The sequence below is a fragment of the Natator depressus genome, chromosome 22 (assembly GCF_965152275.1).
Source record: "Natator depressus isolate rNatDep1 chromosome 22, rNatDep2.hap1, whole genome shotgun sequence".
In the NCBI taxonomy this organism is placed as follows: Eukaryota; Metazoa; Chordata; order Testudines; family Cheloniidae; genus Natator; species Natator depressus.
This window is the reverse complement of record NC_134255.1, coordinates 4,048,132-4,062,829: the sequence shown is the minus strand read 5'-3', so window position 1 is coordinate 4,062,829 and position 14,698 is coordinate 4,048,132.

The window sequence follows — 14,698 nt, the reverse complement described above, 5'->3', positions numbered from 1 at the left end:
AGTCTCTTTAGCTCAGATTCACAAAGGTATTTAAGTTCCTAACTTCAGGGAAACCAATGGGAGTTAGACGCTTGAGGATCTGTGCCTGTTCCCCATCCGTACAATGAGAATAATAGCACAAGAGTATGGTGAGGTGCTCAGATACTATGCTCACAGGGGCCAGACAGGTACCTTAGAGAGATCGGGGAGCAGCTCCTTTCCGAGAGATTTCTCATTGTCCAAGGAATAAGTTCCAGGCAGGGGTCCTTGCATGGAGCCCAGCCAGCTAGGCAGTGACTCAGAGAACTGGCTGAGTTCTAAGGCAGCCCTCATGGGAAGCTGGCAGAGAAAGCATTCTTCATCAGGGATTTATCCTGCAGTGACATTCTCCGTGACCCGTTCGCCATTGACGAATGAAACCGTGGATATAATAACCGGTACCATGACACCAACCAACCAACCTGGTCTAGCTTCCAGTCCTGTCCAACATCCCCCCCTTCTGACAAGTCCTCGTGCAGAGTCTGCTCCTTATGGTTAAATATGTGCCCAACACACCAATCTACCATTTTAGCCCAAGCCGTGCCCGTTTGGACAATTCCTTTAACGAAACTCGACGTCATCTCCAGGTGCCATAGGAGCCAATGCCTATCATATGACAGATCCAACAGTCCAGCCCCCTAGTTTTAACCTTCTGCCCCATCTGTGGGCCAAACTTAATCAATCAGATGTGCTGCAAATGACTATAAGTGGGACTTTCACGACTCTCCCTTTTGCTGCTGAGGCCAGTCAGAAGATGCAAGCCACCTACTCGCAGGCTGCACTCACTGGGCTGGAGTGCCTGGTTCCCCCCATGGGCTTGCACAGTGCTCTTCCCTCAGCAACTCGATGGCCAAGACTCAGACTAACATGCTTGACTTGAACGTCTATGTAGATGCAATTTCAAAAAAAAACTGCTTGGGGCCCTATGCCATTGCTTAGTCTGCTATGCCTAGCGCTGGCTCTGATGTAGAATGTTAGCAACCTAATTGAGAGGAGCGGGGCTGTCCACAGGTCTCTCAAAGCAGTTGTACCAGGCTGTTTGCAGAGTTAAGAACAGAACATTCCATCTGTTTACACTTGGTTCCCATTATCGAGTTGTTCTACAAATTCATGAGGGCTGCAAAATGGGCTATGTGAATAGAAGCTCACATGCTGGGGCATTCATTTGATGACAGATATGTCCAATCATAGGTGCCGACTTCCCCTCTGCCCGGTGGGTGCTCGACCCCTCCTGGCCCCGCCCCTGCCCTGCCTCTTCCAGCCGCTGCCCCACCCTTGCCCCACCTTTTCTCACCCCTGCCCCGCCCCCATTCCACCTCCTTCCCCCAAGTCCCCGCCCCTGCCCTGCCTCTTCTCCACCTCCTCTCCTGAGCATGCTGCGTCCCCACTCTTCCCCCTCCCTCCTGGAAAGTCCTAAGAGCCATCAAACAGCTGGTAGGCTGCGGGCAGGAAGCGCTGGGAGGGAGGGGGAGGATTGGGGATGCAGCACGCTTGGTGGGGGAGAAGGAGGGAGAGCTTGGCTGCTGGTGGGTGCAGAGCACCCGCTAATTTTCCCCCCTGGGTGTTCTAGCCCCGGAGCACCCACGGAGTCAGCGCCTATGTGTCCAATGACAACCAGATTCATTGACAAACCTATCAACAGTCACTGAAATGGTTAGGATTAGCAGTGTTAATAAAACAAAAATGATCTTATCGGTCCTTTAGAAAGATAATGGAGCAAATAATCAAGCAACCAATTTGCAAACATCTAGAAGATAATACGGTGATACGTAACAGTCAGCATGGATTTGTTAAGAATAAATCATGCCAAACTAACCTAATGGCTTTCTTTGACAGGGCAACAAACCTTGTGGATATGGGGAAGTGGTAGACATGGTATATCTTGACTTTAGTAAAGCTTTTGATACTGTCCTGCATGACCTTCTCATAAACAAACTAGCGGTCTACAACCTAGATGGAGCTACTAAAAGGTGCGTGCATAACTGATTGGAAAATCGTTCCCAGAGAGCAGTTATCAGTGGTTCACAGTCAAGCTGGAAGGGCATAACGAGTGGGGTCCTACAGGGATCAGTTTTGGGTCCAATTCTGTTCAATATCTTCATCAGTTATTTAGATAATGGCATGGAGAGTACACTTATAAAGTTTGTGGACGATACCAAGCTGGGAGGGGTTGCAAGTGCTTTGGAGGATAGGATTAAAATTAAAAATGCTCTGGACAAACTGGAGAAATGGTGTGAAGTAAATAGGAAATTTGTGAAATCAACAAGGACAAATACAAAGTACTCCTCTTAGGAAGGAACAATCAGTTGCACACATACAAATTGGGACATGACTGCCTAGGAAGGAGAACAGCAGAAAGGGATCTGGGGGTCATAGTGGACCATAAGGTAAATATGTGTCAACAGTGTAACGTTGTCGCAAAAAAAGCGAACATCATTCTGGGATGTATCAGCAGGAGTGTTGTAAGCAAGACACAAGAAGTAATTCTTCCGCTCTACTCCGCGCTGATTAGGCCTCAGCTGGAGTATTGTGTCCAATTCTGCGTATAGCATTTCAGGAAAGATGTGGACAAATTGGAGAAAGTCCAGAGAAGAGCTACAAGAATGATGAAAGGTCTAGGAAACGTGACCTATGAGGGAAGATTGAAAGAAGTGGGTTTGTTTAGTCTGGAGAAGAGAATACTGAGGGGGGGACATAACAGTTTTCAAGTACATAAAAGGTTGTTACAAGGAGGAGGGAGAAAACTTGTCCTCCTTAACCTCTGAGGATAGGACAAGCAGCAATGGGCTTAAATTGCAGCGAGGGAGGTTTAGGTCGGACATTAGGAAAAACTTCCTGTCAGGGTGGTTAAGCACTGGAATAAATTACCCAGGGAGGTGGTGGAATCTCCATCATTGGGGATTTTTACGAGCAGGTTGGACAAACACCTGTCGGGGATGGTCTAGATAATATTTAGTCCTGCTTTGAGTGCAGGGAACTGGTAGATCATCCTGAGCTACAGCCCCCATGCCATTCCAGTCCTGAGCTTCCCTTCAGCAGAGACCACAAGTCAAGCTGAATTATGCCAAAGGGTGTGTTGTTTCTGGGATAGAATCATAGAATCATAGAATATCAGGGTTGGAAGGGACCCCAGAAGGTCATCTAGTCCAACCCCCTGCTCGAAGCAGGACCAATTCCCAGTTAAATCATCCCAGCCAGGGCTTTGTCAAGCCTGACCTTAAAAACCTCTAAGGAAGGAGATTCTACCACCTCCCTAGGTAACGCATTCCAGCGTTTCACCACCCTCTTAGTGAAAAAGTTTTTCCTAATATCCAATCTAAACCTCCCCCATTGCAACTTGATGGTTGCTCATAGGGATGGTCTCACAACCAGCTCCTGTGGCCAGCATTAGCAGCTCTTCCTGATCATCTCTACTTTATAAAGGTTCCACTCCATAGAGTTAGAGAAGGTGCCATCCCCTGTGGGCTGCTATATCAGTGACCACAGTGCCTCCGTCAAGTGCAGTAATATCTGTGTAACCTCTGCTAAAGCTCAGGCTTTATCCACTAAGCTACTTATTCCCCATATGTCTGGTATTTCAGCATACCTGGCACTAGGGTTTTCTTTGTGGCAGGAAGTGAGGCAACTGGGTGGGCTCATCCACGGAGACTGTTATGAATGGCAACAAGCAAACTGCATCTCTAATGTCAGGCTGTGACAAGAAGATCCAGTGGAAATAAGTGGGGCCTCAAACCCACACGGGGAGCTAGGACCTGCCTGAACGGTGCCCAGACCCAAGTATTTAGTTGCTTGGATTCCTCACTGGCAAGTTTTGTGGTGCCTGAAAACAATAACAACATTCCATACAATTGTAATCAGGACACTTCCTCTCCATGCAAAAATACTAGCTCAAAGGAGCAGTCAGCTTGCAAAAAAGTGAGCCCATAAAAACAAAACACAGTTGAACAACTCCAGGAAGTTCCAGAGCCCAGGTAACTTTAGCTCTGCCCCACCCGTGTCTGCAGGGCACAGCCATTTTTAAATGACATGAGCATGTACTGTTATTTTTGCAGTTCTGGCTCATTCAGGGTGCAATTGGCCCCCATACAGAAGGCCAGCACTGGGCCTATATATGGACACCATCACCATGGCTAAGCCCAGAGTGAAAGTGCTCAATCTGTTGCTACTGTAGGAGTACAATGCTAATGCTCAATGCCACCCTCACAGCTCTGCCAGCAGCTGCTTCCAGAGCCAACGCTGGCTGCATTAGCAGCAGCAGCTGCTGATTGGTTGGGAGGTAGCATGGCCTAGTGGATAGCACACCAGACTAGGACCCAGGATTCCTGGATTCTATGCCTGGCTCTGCTCCTGGGTGACCCTGGGGAAGTCATGGCCCAGCTCTGTGCCTCAGTTTCCCCATCTGTAAAATGATGTTGACCTAATTTATTAAGTGCTTTGAGATCTACTGGTGAAAAGTGCCAGGTGTTGCTGTTATTCTCCCTCACCCTGCTCTGTGCAGGGATCTTGAACCCATCCCAGAACCACAGCTCCATGGCTCTTACCCAACAGACCAGACCCCCCCCACCCCGTCTATTCAGCATCCTAGCTGCCAACTCTTGTGAGGAGGATAAACTGTAACCACTCTGGATTGCTAGTTAGCTCTGAGGAGGTAACAAAGCTCTGCAGTTTAATCTGGACACAGGATCTTTTCCTGCTCTGAACTGTTGCGCAGAGAGTTCTGCTATCTCCGCCCTACGTCACAGGGCAAGTCTAAGGTTTAGTTAAGAAATTTTGGGAAAGATCCTCAGATGGAAGGAGTGTTGTATCTGATGATTCAAGTCTCCCCAGAGTCCCTGACACACCTGATTCTCACTGGAGTGAGCCCTGGAAACAGCCATTTGTCTATGGCGTTGACATCTGCCATGAGACCACACGACGCGCACTCTAAGGCAGTGGCTCTCAAACTTTTGTACTGGTGACCCCTTTCACATAGCAAGTCTCTGAGTGCGACCCCCCTTATAAATTAAAAACACTTTTTTATATATTTAACACCATTATAAATGCTGGCAGCAAAGTGGGGTTTGGGGTGGAGGTTGACAGCTCGTGACTCCACATGTAATAACCTCGCAACTCCCTGAGGGGTCCCGACCCCCAGTTTGAGACCTCCTGCTCTAAGGGAAGCCGCAGGTCAACTCATCAAGCTGACATCTGAGGAGATTAAAAACCCCTCACCCTTGTCCTTTGAACTCAGTGCAGAAACATGCCAGGGAGAGAGAACTGGCAAAAGATTAAAAGAAATTCCAGGCAGGGGAGATGTGGCAAAGGGTCCTTCATGGATCTAGAAGCATTGAGGGAATTCTACACGAATATTGTGAGATTTTGACTTATTGGGGACACAGAAAACAGCCACCAAAGTCCAAGCAACAATGGAAGCAGACAGTGCAGCCTCCAAGGGTGATTCTGAGCAGATCAGGATATCTAGGTTAATCTCATATGCTAATGCTAATTCTTGGTCAGATATTTTGTCCTTCTCCCCTGGAATAATCCAATTTGCAGGTATGATACAGTGTAAAGTAACTGTGGCAATATAAGCAACAGCGATCCGTGAATGCATCAGATAAGCCATGGCCCAAACCGTGTTAGTGTCACCAAGAGTGGAATTTGATGCTTTTAATTTTGAGGCTGTAAATGCCAGTTCAGAACAACGACTATGGGGCTTCATATACATAAAGAAAAAAGTCAATCGTGTAGTAATGTGAACAGCACTTTACAAGCAGAGAGCTATACCCGTTCCCTGCCCTTAGGAGCTTAAATCCTGTTGGCAGATGCTTGGGAAAGCCTAAAAAGACGACACTGGAGTAAATTTGCTAGTTGCATCCATATGTTCTATAGTATCCAATTCAACCTGCAGTTCTACTCCAAAGAGTGACTGTAGAATGGCATCATTGTGGTAACCTGCTCCAAGGGGAGTTCCTTCAGCCCCCTTAATTAGTCAGAGCTTTGATCATTTCCTGAAGCAGCAGGATTTACACACCTTCCAAAACTACTGTCACTTTGGATGTTCGCATTACCCATCTAAACGTTCAAATCCTTCAAAGCCCATATCCCCAACATGATCTTGTGGTGATGAGTTCCACTCTCTGATGTAATAGTTCCTTCTATCAGGACAAAGCCTGTTGCCTTCCAAGGCCACATACTAGGTTAGCTTGTGGAGATCCAGCCGAGGAGCCAGGGGCGATTGCACGACAACCTGACTGGGGTGGAGGAACAAGGCATCATGCTAGGGAAGAATGGCATGTATACTGGAGTATACTGGAGGGGATGCGTGCAGGAAAAGAGAACAGCTCTGACTAAGTGGGAAAGGTGACCAATAGACAAACATGCCAGTGAACCTCAGAGGTCAGTTGCACATTAATTATCATCGCCTACCAGTTTCTGGGTGCCCAGGCGTGACAGAAGCTAGTCCCTCTTGGAGATGTTAAGCAGGGTATGTGTTAAGGTGGTATGGCTTATCTTTTCATTTGTTGCCCGCTGTGCTCTCCCTTGTTCTGCATTGATTGCCTCTGAATGCCATTACCCTGGGGCTTGTTATGAAGCAATCTGTTGGAGACAATGCTCCCTGTTTGCTGTCAGAGAGCTTCCCACTTAATGCCCTGCAAGGATGCTTTAATGCTTCCTTTGCTTCGCTTTCCACCATGTTTCATGCCTATGCTTGTCTTGAAATCAAAATGGATTGGCAGCTGGCCCAGCCACAGAGGTCAGTCAAGGCTGCCTTGGTTATATCCAGGTGAGCCTAGGGTCATGACCAGTCAGCAGGGTACTTTTGGGAATGACTAAATGGTGGTTTAGATTAATGCCAGTGCAGCCTCTATTGGATTTGGCGAACTTTGCTTCTTGCTCAGCCGGCATAACAACAGTAATTATTTTACACATGTTTAGTACTGGGCCCATTGCCATGCAACCTGAGGGCCTGTATAGCTCCTTTCATCCTACAGTGTTTGCAAGATACATCCATCCAGCACTGCCCAGTGCAGTCAGCTCTGGGGAGGAGACTGGGTTGCCCCCAATATAACCACACTTCTGGCTGCAGGGGAGAGGAGAATGGGGGACATTTGGTCAAGGATGCCGCAGGGAGCGCACCCGATTTTAGGATCTCCAAGGCTTGATTTTCCAAACGGTGGTTTTTGTGTGTGTGTGTGTGTAATAACACAACTTCTCGGCCAATATGGGATACTGCAGAGCATTTGGAAGCCCAGCATATTACTCGGTTACAATCAGCTGTGGATTTTGCTATCCAAATTGTGCAATACTGTTCGTTTATGGATGATATAGCCGTCAAGGTGACTTTATGGAAGATTTGCTGTGTTTACCAACATATACAACAGGAGCACAGATATCTGAAGCACGGCATGACTGCGTAGTCTGAAAATACAAATTGGACTAGGCAAATTGCAAAGGAATTACAAGTGATGGTGCAGCAAGGTAGAAATAGCAGAGTTGTGAAAAAAATACCTGAGGCAGCTGGTAATGATGTTTGAAATCACTGTTTCATTCGCCGCGAAGCTTTGATGTCCAAGGGTATTTCCCCTGATTGTACGGCAGGGTGGAACAAAGTAGTGAAAACTGTTACTTTCCGTAAAGAAAGCTCACGGAACAGCAGGCTTTCTGAAGCGTTCTGCTCAGAAATAGAAGCAGAGCACATTCATTGACCATTTCACACTCAAGTTCAGCAGCTGTCATGGGGCAGGGCGCTTACAAGGGTGTGTGAACTCAGGAAGGAGAGTCACACTTTTCTGGTAGAGAAACAGCCTAACTTGGCAAATCTGTTTGACCCTGACGGTTAAAAAAGTTGGCATCTCTAGCTGCCGTTTTCTCCATTTTAAATGACCTGAATTTGAAGTCACAAGGAAGAGGTAATGATTTGTCCTCGACATTGTGAACGGATACATGCATTCCAAAAGTCATTAGAACGGTGGCAAGCACGACTGATCATCCGAGCTGCTACCTGTTCCCAACCCTGTTACAACACACGGAGGAGAACAGCATCGGTGAAAAAAAAGTGAATGAAATGAGAAGTGACAGACAGTTACACCTCACTGCTCGGTCTGACCATTTTAATCGCTACTTCCCTGCAGAGGGGGTTTCAGAACTTGAAGAAAATGCATTGGGTGAGAGATCCTTCTGCTTTCGAAAATCCCAACTCAATACTGGAGCTAAACATGATGCCTGAGCAAGAAAAGAGCTGCTGCGAGTCACCTGTCATAGCACACTCAAAACACGCCACAAGTCATTAAATGTGTCATTGTTTTGGAAAAGTGTTTTCAGAGACTATCCCCTGTTAAGATCAGTGTTCCGTTGTTGCTACGGTTCACAACAACCTCCGTGTGCGAACTGTGATTTTTGACGTTGACAAGGTTACAAAGAAACGGACTCAACAGCACACCTGGTCTGCGATTAGCACTTTCATCGTGTGAGATTCAGATTGGAACGAGCTCACGAACAACAGGCAGGCCCATCCATCCCACGGAGGAAGTGAAACTCAATCTGAACGTCCTTTTTACGGTATTTGGGCTGTATTTTAAAATGTTTTACAAGTGGCGTAACGTCGATCTCGAAATTTAGTTATCACTTGAAGTGAAGTGGTTAAGGCTAGCATGTGTTTATTGGGGTTTGATGAAACCTCTAGTCAGAAGATGATATTGTTTTGGGTCCCGGGGATAAGTGTTTTTCTCCCACTGATCGCGATGAATAGTTAGTGCATGCAAGCTGGGGCGTAAATCTGCAGTGCGCTAGCATGCTGTGCACTAACTGTCTGTGTAAACCCTGCGACTGAGCATTAGAAGTTCCCCAGTGCACTTTGATCTACTAGGCATGGAAACTTGCTGTAGATTTACACCCTGGCTTGCTACGCACTAACTGTTCTTCGAGTCTAGACAAGCCCTCAGAAAAAGACCATGTAAGCGTATGTGCAACAGCGCCACCTGGTGACTCCTGCCAGAACAATTGTCGTATTTTTAAGGTCTCATTCAAAAAGACGCACACACACAAAGCTGCTTAGATTTTGATTCAGCTGCTTCAGAAGCATAAATTGAATTAATCCTCCCAGGATTTAAACCTGGGCTTCTAGCATCCGTCTGGAGATGGAAGCTGAATGGCCCTTTGGTACCAGGCTCTCACCCACCCATGAATTCTACCATCATCGCTCTCGAGGAGGAGGGTAGCTTTGCTTTTTCCCCTCGGGGAGGGGAAAGGAGGCAGGATCTGGACACAGACCACACTGGCTCCTCCTAAAGGAAATCCCCCTGTTGGTGCATAGGGTTTGCAAGTCGGGAAGCACCAATTGCATCATATCTCCTACAGCAGAGCTCAGCTGAGTTCCAAACAGATCATACCGCACCTGAGTGGTTGTTGCTGAGCCCAGACAGCACCTTCACTGCGCTTCAAGAGCATTAAACAAGCCTCACAACCCCGCTGAGAAGGAGGTAAGCTGGATCAAAACCAGACAGTAACAACTGGACAGAGGACGCTTCCCCTGAAACAGGGCAGCATCTGCCAACCTGCCATCCTTTGCAGACTACACCCACCTCTGGTGGAGAACTGAGGCACCTGCCTTTCTCTCACCCTTTAGCAACACTTTGTAGAACCTGTCACGCCAACCAGATATTAGTGAATGTAAACGGACACTCCCATTTCAGAGAGACAAGAAGCTGTGTGAGGTAATGTCTTTTACTGGACCAACTTCTGTTGTGTAAGAGAGAAGCTTTCGAGCTACACAGAGCTCTTCTTCAGGACTGGGAAAGGTACTAAAGCTAAATACAAGATGGAACAGATTGTTTAAAGGGTAAGTAGTTAACACATATTCCAATGGACTATTCAAGGTGAAGTGGCCCATTAACAACCCTGCAGTCACAGGACCAAAAAAAAGTGTCTTTATTAAAATCATGATTTTTAGTGTCGAGCAAAAAGTTATGAATTTAAGCTCCCAGGCTTGTCTTTGGCAGGTGTCGTGCAGGTGTCCTTTGAGGACGAGGACTGAGAAGTCAGGTGTAGAATGATCTTTTTGTGGGAAGTGTTCACCCACAGGTGACAGGGTGTTTTTGTCTTTTATCATTTTCCTGTGAGAGTTCATTTGAGAGTCTTTCACCAACAGAGGTGAAGCTATTACCTCCCCCAGCTTGTGTGTCTACTCTCCTGGGACCAACACAAATACAACACCACGGCAGATCCCCACCTCACACAGTGGACCCCAGGCACAGCATGGTTAAGAATGAAGCCATGCAGTGAGTAAAATCAGGAGTCCTCCTTCATTGCCTCCTACCCCGGTCCCCGGCCACCTCCCACATCCTGGTTTCTCTTGGCAAGACCACAGGGTTGGATCACTCTCCAGCCAAGCTCTCTGTGGTTCTCTTAAGCTCCTTACCTTGCCTGCCTGGCTGATTTGCCTAGGAGGCTCAGCTGTCCCTCAAGAGATCCATTTAGTTTGCAGAGAGATCTCTAAAACCTGGTCTAGATTGTATGGCCTCAGCAATGCTCTTCCCAGGTGCAGGATACTGGTTCCTTGTGCAGCCACTGAACATCCTGGCACTTTGTTCACTGACAAAGAGGAGTTTCCCCAGCATGTAAAGAAGGAGCAGGGTGTGTCTGGGGAGCCTAGGCCTTGCAAACCTCATCACATGCCATTTGCATCCCGCCCGTGTGCAAAACCAAACTGCCTTCAATTAATGAGGGTTAATTTTATTCTATTCTATTCAATACAGGTTCGCACACTGCACGCGCCACCATAATATCTGAGCACCTTCCAGTCATGCTTTCAGCAATGTGACTACGCATCTGTCACGTGTCCTTTCCCCTCCCCTGGGAGCAGTGTGCGCAGGGGAGGGTTTTGTTTTGATTCACACTCTTGCAGTTCTCGGCTGCTGCCAGGCACCTCCAACTGGGCAGGTGCTGCGAAGACCTAAGGGCACCCCCGTCTGCTGGAGTGATACCAAATGCGCTGAACAGTCCTTTTGCGTTGACAGGTTTGGGGCGCTTGGCTCCCACTCCCTTGTGTATGTTCTCAGATTCCCTAGCCCCGAAGGGCTGGAGGTAAGGAGCACAGGATGCAACAAGATGGATGCAATAGGGTCACACGAGCAACAAGAGGGAAAACAGTGGGGCAATCTGCTCAACATCGTAGCTGTCTATACACAAATGCAAGGAGTTTGGGGGATGAACAGGAAGACTGGAAGTCTTAGTCCATAAGCTAAATTATGACTTAATTGCCATCACAGAGACTTGGTGGGGTAGATCTCATGACTGGAGTATTGCTACAGAGGGGTCTAGCCTGTTTAGGAGGGACAGGCAGGGGGAAAAAGGGGAGGAGGTGTTGCATTATACATCAAGAATACATACATTTGTTCTGAGGTCCAGAAGGAAGTGAGAGACATACCAGTTGAAATTCTCTGGGTAAAGATAAAAGCGGGGGAAAGAAGTGGGACATGAAGTAATCAGCTTAATCTGCAGCAGAGGTGATTTAGGTTAGATACTGGGAAAATCTTTCTAACTCTAGCAGTAATTAAGGACTGGAAAAGGATACGGATAGTTAAGTACTGGAATAGTTTACCAAGAGAGGCTCTGGAATGTCCATCACTGGAGGTTTTTAAGAGATTAGACAAAAACACCTGTCAGGGATGGTCTAGGTTAACTTGGTCCTGCCTCAGTGCAGGGGGGTGGATTTGATGACCTCTTGAGGTTCCTTCCAGACTTCATTTCTATGATTCTATGACTCATGCCCAGCTATATCACATTGCTGAAGAGGAGACGAAGGCATGAATAACTGAGATCAGGTCATTGCCAGTATGGGATGGAGTGTCCTAGCTGACCAGAGATGGTAGAAAGCATTACTCATAGATGGTGCTACATGAAAGGTTAGCATCATCAAGAAATCCAGGAGCACGCCTGAACTATGGACTGAATTAACCAGTGGTGTGTGTGTACCTTCAACCAACACACCATGGCTGAAAACTCTTTAAACTGCTGTCCTTTGCCCACCAGCATCACCTCTATCTTGCTTGGGTTCAGCATCAACCAGCTGTTTGTCATCCATGAACTGATCTCATCCAAGCACTGGACCATCTTGGTGGTAGTGTTGTGGTTGTATGTAGTGAAGGATAGGTAGAGCTGTGTGTCACCTTCATATTGTTGGCACCCGAGTCCGCGTCATCTGACCAGTTCACCTAGTGGCTGTGGTAGATGTTGAATAAGACCGGAGAAAGAATTGCTTCTTGTGGCTCTCCACAAGAGAGGAATCAGGTGGTAGAGGTGCAGTTTTCCATCACTCCTCATTGGGTGCGTTCCTCCAGGAAGGACTCAAACCATCCTGAACCCCTGCCACCTCTCTCAGGTGAGACAGCAAATTCTTATGGTTGACAGTGCTGCAGAGAGTCCAGGAAGTTCTGTTGTGAAAGGCTGATGGTTCTCTTTTCCACCCCTTCAAAAACAGGTGAGTGGATTTTGCTTAGTCACCTTCAAAATATTCTCCTTGGAGGTAAGACCAGGCATAGGAATTCCCAGAAGAAAAGGAGAATTTCTGTAAAAACAGGGAATTATAAAGACTGCCTGAAAGTAACCTTGACTAAGCAAAAAGAAAAGGAGGACTTGTGGCACCTTAGAGACTAACAAATTTATTTGAGCATAAGCTTTCGTGAGCTACAGCTCACTTCATCGGATACTATAGCTCACGAAAGCTTATGCTCAAATAAATTGGTTAGTCTCTAAGGTGCCACAAGTCCTCCTGCTCTTTTTGCGAATACAGACTAACACGGCTGCTACTCTGAAACTTAACTAAGCAGTCGTGTTTGATAGCAGAAGCAATTATAATTACCTATAGGAATTCTAACAGATGGTGCATTTTTAAAACTCGTTGTCATGACAGACTGTGATCCATTATTTAGAAAACCTGTACAAAGATTACCTTTATACTGAAAATACATATTTTTAAAATATATTTCCTGTGCTAGTTGATTGCCAGGAGCATTCTCGATAAAGTCGGTCATTGCTAACTAATCCACACTGCTGTAATATTTAATTTACAAAGCACACAAAGGGAAGATTTTGCCAGTTAGATTAATTCAGCACGATCACTGAGAAGTAATTTAAAGAGGGAGAAAACATCTGAAAAATGAATTCATAATGAGCACCATCTCCCTGCCTTTCAAGCTATTTGTCCCAGCCGTACAAGAGGAGTTCACCATAATAAAACTGCTTAAAAATTAAAATGTTCAATCTCACTCCGATGAATAAAGTGCTATTTTTCCCCCCCTCCACAAATGACTTTGAATTCCTTCTGAACGGCCGCCCTGATGGAGGTTAGCTAGGGCCAACCGATGGAAATTGCATTTTGTTTCAATTGTGTCTGAACTTTGAAATATAGGGAAAACATGCAGTCGGGCTTATGTGGACGCTGCAGGAATGAATGGTCTTGGGTTTTACTGGGATTTTACCATTTCTGCCACATAAAGCACCTGGGGTAAAAAAGCAAAACAAAGAGCCCGTGTTCCTAACTTAATTCTGTCCCCTTCAGCAGCGCAGTACCACTGTTTCCCCTCAGTTCCAACTGGATACAGGACTCTTCACTTCCTATCCCCAACTTTTATTCAGTGCTGCTGTGCACTGTGAAACAGGCTGTGCATGACATGACTGCAAAGGCCTTCGGAAACCTTCAGCATGCTACATAAATCTAAGGGGTTAGTAGGTGAAAATCAGAGACTTGGAATGAGTCGCTCTTATTTTCTCCACTGGTGTTTCCACAGCGTAGTTGTCCCATAGTGCAGTCAAACAGATTAGCAGCCTAGGGCATTCCTTTCTTTCCAGCTGGCCCCCAGGAAACCCTTTGGGGCTATCAGCTGGTAAATATGGATGCTGCGTCAAATTAAAATTTCAGGAGGAATTTCAGAAAGGCAAAATAAAATTTCCTAACTAGGAACTTGGCCAGGACACCGCTAGCACCCTGATTCTTGTGAAAAATGCCAAGGGACCTTTAATGATTACAATCAGTCAGGCACCTCCATCTGCACTGCACCTCTTACCCCCCATGCCAGAGTATTATTATTATTATTATTGATTCGTATTGGGGTGGCACCTAGAGGCACTAGGCCATTGTGCTCGGTGCTGTACAAACATAGCATTAGGCTGCAGCGTGCTAATGGCTGCCAGCAAGTGAGTCCTGGATCCAAGACAATCACAGCCCTCATTAAAGCCAATGGGTGCCGAGAACTCTCTTTTAGGCTGAGCAGACCTATTCAGATTTTGAACGGGTATTAGCCAGAGAGTGCAAAGCCATTCACACAATCTTGTTAAACTTTTCTTCCATGTGCGACTCCAGACTTGGTTCTGACCAGTCCAATTCTGATCATTGCTTCCAGCATCCTGAAAATTCCCTCCTGCGGTTCCAGTTGACCTGGACCTGTAACTGTTTTTAGTGAAAAGTTGTACTGCAGTTATACTGGCATAAAGATGCCTTATACTGGTATAGCTTGTTTCCTTCCAGTATGGAAATAAATGATAGCAGAATAAGCACCTTTAGACTGGTATCTCTGCATCCAAACAGGTGGCAAGGGTTGTGTCAGTAAACTATTCCAGTACAGTTAAGCCGTACAGTGTGTGTGTGTAGACAAGGCCTTAATAAATCAGGAAGTGAGAGCACTGTCATTCACAGCACTGC